This window comes from Triticum aestivum, chromosome 5D (assembly GCF_018294505.1).
Source record: "Triticum aestivum cultivar Chinese Spring chromosome 5D, IWGSC CS RefSeq v2.1, whole genome shotgun sequence".
In the NCBI taxonomy this organism is placed as follows: Eukaryota; Viridiplantae; Streptophyta; class Magnoliopsida; order Poales; family Poaceae; genus Triticum; species Triticum aestivum.
In genome coordinates, this window is record NC_057808.1 from 250150101 (window position 1) to 250156108 (window position 6008).

Here is a 6008-nt window from a genome sequence, read left to right on the forward strand (position 1 = left end):
CACGTCCTCCCGACGGCACCGCCGCTACCGGCGGCCTCCCCACCGGCGTCCCGATAGCAACTCGCGCCGCATCCGGCCTTCCCGACCCGCGACCCAGTGCGGACTTGTGAAGCGGCACACCACCACGGCCAGTAGCCGACACCGGAGGCGGCAGCGCGCCCCGACCATTGCCTTGGCCCGGCGGCGCGACGCCGGAGGCCCGACCCGCCCCACTGGGCGCAGGCGGCCGCCTAGCCGGAGGCGCGCCTCCAGAGCCCCCCATTGCTCGGAGAGGGGGGATACGACGAGCCCTTCCAGGTCCGGCCTTGCGTAGGGACGGCGAGCGGCGATGTAGAACCCTAGGGCACGACGCTGGAACGACCGAAGACGACAGCCTCGTGCATGCGCCCCGTTCCTCCGTATCGAGTGAACCCACGTCCAGCTGGGCCTCATACCCAACAGTCCGCGGCCCAAACGACCTCGCCGGCCCAAGTGATCGCAAGTCAGCTTGACCCACAGCCGCTTCGAACTGGGCCTCATACCCAGCCGAAGTCGGCCCAGAAGCCACAGGCGGCCCATCCGCGCCTAATAGGCGATTCAAACGCGCCTCCCGATCGGCGGCGATCCCGAATGACTTTGCTGGCGCCGCCAGCTTCCGGCCGGCCGCCGCCGCCGTCCGTTTCTTTTCCCGCCGGCGATTGGGCACCACCTTCCATTCTGAACCGAAGTAATCCCCAAACGTAAGGGCCGGAAGACGTACCTTTGGAAGAGGACCACGCCATGGCCGGATCGCCGTTCCGCCGTCCTCCGGTGCACGACGCGCCGAGCGATCTCGATCCTCTCCGTCTTCTCCAGTCCAATCCTCGCCGGATCATCCTGCGGGATCACCTCATCTACCAGCCGCGCAACCTCCTCCTCCGAATATCCACTCTGAAACGCCTCGCAAATATGATCTGAAGGCGTAGGGGACGCCGTCGCCGGCGAGCCGACGTCCAGATGCCGGCCACCGTCAGCATCCTCCTCCTTGTCACTCTCCATTAGCACCCAGAAGCGTCCTCCGACACGCCGGCCGCCTCCGGCGCCGTGGTCGCGAGACCCGTCTCTAGTCGCCATTACACAAACCCATCCGCCCGTCACTAGCAAAAAGGTACACTGGCTTTTAATGAGGGAGAATTTCACTTCCCCGGCCTCTGCACCAACTAAGGATGCATACGGCCATTTTAGTATGAGTACCAAGATAAACATGGTCCTCAGAATTTTTTAAATGAGTATCAAGATATTTTTTGATGAGTGGTTCCACCACACACCAAACTTGATCCTCAATAAATGGGGAAAAACCCCTGTGCATCACCTGTCAATTCTAGGAATTGAACTCGAGTCGTTAGGCTGCACAACCGCATGCCCAACCACTGAGCCAAGGCTCTCTTTGCACAACAGTGGAACTATCTAAACGCTCTTATATTTTTTTTATGGAGGGAGTACATAAGTTGTGGCTGTGCCTTTGGTCGTCTCCACTGTATGAGCCTTAATAGTGATAATATAACTCGTCTTTTTGAAAGGTAAATGCCTGGCCTTGGCATCCTTGGAGAGAGTTAGGCTAAGACAAAGAGCAAAAATCAGGGATTTGAAGGAAGGAGATGCAAACTCGAAATACTTTCATCTCAAAGCTAACGGGCGCAGAAGGAAGCATCTTATTCCTTGCCTGCAATCTAGGAAGCGCTTGGCGACCTCCATGGAAGAAAAGTTAAACATGGCTCATGATTTCTTTAAGGAATGGATCGGGGTCCCAACGGCGAGACACAAAGTTATTGATGTTGGGGATCGTTGCAGAAATTAAAAATTTTCTACGCATCACCAAGATCAATCTATGGAGTTTACTACCAACGAGAGAGGAGTGCATCTTCATACCTTTGAAGATCGCAATGCGGAAGCGTTGCAAGAACGCAGATGAGGGAGTCGTACTCGTAGCGATTCAGATCGCGGTGGATTCCGATCCTAGCGCCGAACAACGGCACCTCCGCGTTCAACACACGTGCAGCCCGGTGACGTCTCCCGCACCTTGATCCAGCAAGGAGGAGGGAGAGGTTGAGGAAGAGGGCTCCAACAACAGCACGACGGCGTGGTGGTGATGGAGTGGCAGTTCTCCGGCAGGGCTTCGCCAAGCTCACGCGGAGGAGGAGAGGTGTTGGGGAGGGGAGGGGCTGCGCCTTGGATGTGGTGCTGCAGCCCTCCCTCCACCCCTCTATTCATAGGGAGAAGGGGGAAGGGGGCCAACCCCTCTAGATGAGATCTAGAGGGGGGCGGCGGCCAAGGGGGAGGGGGCTTGCCCCCCAAGCAAGGGGGGCGCCCCCTTTAGGGTTCCCCCCAAACCCTAGGCTCATGGGCCCTAGGGGGGATGGCGCCCAGCCCACTTAGGGGCTGGTTCCCTTCCACCTACAGCCCATAAGGCCCTCCGGGGCAGGTGGACCCTCCCGGTGGACCCCCGGAACCCCTTCGGTGGCTCCGGTACAATACCGGCATACCCCCGAACACTTCCGGTGACCGTATGATGACTTCCCATATATAAATCTTCACCTGCGGACCATTCCGCAACTCCTCGTGACGTCCGGGATCTCATCCGGGACTCTGAACAACATTCGGTAATCACATACAAATCTTCCTTATAACCCTAGCGTCATCGAACCTTAAGTGTGTAGACCCTACGGGTTCGGGAATCATGCAGACATGACCGAGACCGCTCTCTAGCCAATAACCAACAGAGGGATCTGGATACCCATGCTGGCTCCCACATATTCCACGATGATCTCATCGGATGAACCACGATGTCGAGGATTCAAGCAATCCCGTATACAATTCCCTTTGTCAATCGGTACGTTACTTGCCCGAGATTCGATCGTCGGTATCCCAATACCTCGTTCAATCTCGTTACCGGCAAGTCACTTTACTCGTTTCATAATGCATGATCCCGTGACTAACTACTTAGTCACATTGAGCTCATTATGATGATGCATTACCGAGTGGGCCCAGAGATACCTCTCCGTCATACGGAGTGACAAATCCCAGTCTCGATCCGTGCCAACCCAACAGACACGTTTGGAGATACATGTAGTGCACCTTTATAGCCACCCAGTTACGTTGTGACGTTTGGTACACCCAAAGCATTCCTACGGTATCCGGGAGTTGCACGATCTCATGGTCTAAGGAAATGATACTTGACATTAGAAAAGCTTTAGCAAACGAACTACACGATCTAGTGCTATGCTTAGGATTGGGTCTTGTCCATCACATCATTCTCCTAATGATGTGATCCATTATCAATGACATCCAATGTCCATGGTCAGGAAACCGTAACCATCTATTGATCAACGAGCCAGTCAACTAGAGGCTCACTAGGGACATGTTATGGTCTATGTGTTCACACATGTATTACGATTTTCGGATAACACAATTATAGCATGAACAATAGACAATTATCATAAACAAGGAAATATAATAATAACCATTTTATTATTGCCTCTAGGCCATATTTTCAACAATTGACTTGGAGAAGTTGGGCCTTGGCAAGATATCTGAGGCCTCGTCTCAGGAGCTGGAGGCTCCTTTCTCTAGAGAGGAGATTAAGAAGGTGCTGGATGAAATGCCTTCTGACCGGGCCCCTGGTCCCGATGGTTTCTCTGGGCTTTTCTACAAGATTTGTTGGGATATCATCGCGGATGGCTTTATGGCAGCTATGGATGCCCTTCACCAGGGCCACTTCTCCTCCTTTAGTGGGCTGAACACTTCAATCCTAACGCTTTTGCCGAAGAAGGAGGGATCGATGCAGCTAACGGATTTTAGGCCTATAAACCTAATTCATGGAGTGGCCAAGATCTTTTCGAAGGTGTTGGCAACTCATTTGGCCTTGCTGCTTCCAGGTATTGTATCCAGAGCTCAGAGTGCTTTTGTCACTAAGAGATCTATTCATGAGAATTTCAAGTTTGTTTGGAATGCGGCTAGAGCCCTGCACCAGAAGAAGCACCCATCTGTGCTTATGAAAATAGATATATCAAAGGCTTTTGATTCCTTGTCCTGGGAATTCCTTTTGGAGATCTTGCAGATCAGAGGCTTTGGAAACAAATGGTGCTCCTGGATTTGCGGTCTTCTGAGCTCAGCCTCATCTTCGGTTCTCATCAATGGGGGACCAGCACGCAGTTCGCTCTGGGGAAGGGAGTAAGGCAGGGTGATCCCATATCGCCGGCTCTTTTTATCTTGGCCATCGACGCGCTGCAAGCTATGCTTAGTTGGGCTGCGAGTCAAAATCTGTTGGTAAAGCTTGGGGTGGATGCAAGAACCCCAAGGGCCTCTATCTTTGCGGATGATGCGATTATTTTTTTTTGCTCCAGTTGCATCTGATCTACAGGTCATTTCTGCAATCCTTGAGCTGTTTGGCGAGGCCTCCGGGCTTAGAATCAACTTTGAGAAAAGCTCCGTCATGGGCATCCGGTGTGGGGAAGAGCAGGCCATGGAGGTCGCGGCTTTCTTTAACTGTCGACACATCCAGTTTCCCCTGAAGTACCTGGGTCTTCCGCTCTCAATCTTCAAATTGAGGAGACAAGACATTCTGCCCCTGATTGACAAGTTCTCCAGCAAGTTGAAAGGGTGGAAACCCAAACTGTTGGCGCCAGCAGGCAGAGTGACACTGACGAGCTCGGTTTTGTTGGCTCTTCCGATGCATTTTTTGGCTGTTATCCCATTACCGGCGTGGGCTCTAAAGATTATAGACAGAAGATGTAGAGCCTTTGTGTGGAAAGGCGAGGAGGAAACCAACGGAGGCCATTGCCTGATACCCCGGGCCCGGGTTTGCAGACCTAAAGAATGGGGAGGCCTCGGTCTTTTGAACCTGAAAGATTTTGGGATCGCGCTTCGGTGTCGATGGCAGTGGCTAAGATGGGATGCTGAAAAACGTCTGTGGCAGATATTTCCAGATCGGCAAGACAAAGATGCCTCCGCTATTCTTGCGGCTGCAGGTCGAGTGATACTGGGGAGAGGCGACACTGCCAGGTTTTGGACTGACAATTGGACACCGGAAGGGCGTAGCATTGCCTCGTTGGCACCAGCCTTGTTTTCATTTGTGAAAGATTCCAAGCTGTCAGTCCGGGATGCGCTGCACAATCGAAGATGGATTAAGGACATCAAAGGCGGCTTAACAGTCGAAGCCTTGGCGCAATACTTATGGGTCTGGGACATGGCACATGCTGCTGTACTCGATTCGGAGGCTCAGGATCGACTCGAGTGGAGGAGGACAGAGCACCACCAATTCACAGTCAGCAGTGCTTATAAGATGTTTTTCATGGCTGGAATCAGGTTTGCTTGTTACAAACCCTTATGGAAATCCAAAGCACCCCCACGTTGCAAGTTCTTCATGTGGCTTGTCATACATAAGAAGTGCCTTACGGCAGACAACCTTCAGAAACGAGGATGGCCGTCCAATCGGGACTGCCCACTTTCTTCAGCGCGGCCGGAGAACTGCGCACACCTATTTGTTCACTGCGGATTTACTCAGCAGCTTTGGAACCTCTTTAAACAATGGTCTACAGTGGATTTCCCCATCCCGGACAGCAGCTTCGACATCACTGAAGACTGGTGGATGGCGGCAAGGAGGACAATTCCTAAGCAAGCGCGCCGGAACTTTGACACTATCGCCAGTCTTATTCATTGGAGGATCTGGAAAGAGCGGAATGCGAGAATTTTTCAACACACTGCTTGTAATATTGAGAGGGTCTTAGATCTTATCAGAGAGGACATTGGAATGTGGAGATCGGCCGGATGTGTGGCTGATTTAGTTACTTAGCCAGCGCACTCTTCGGCACTTGTATTCTCTGATCAACTGCCGGCAGGCCCAGACCTCCTGGACTGCTTGTGGTGTTGTACTGCTTTCTTCTTCTAATAAAGATCGGCCTCTGGCCCTTCGAGATAATATAACTCGACAAGAGAACATTGTGGATAGCGCCCATATTGCCTTAGTAAGAAACAACATGATAGCCCCCTAA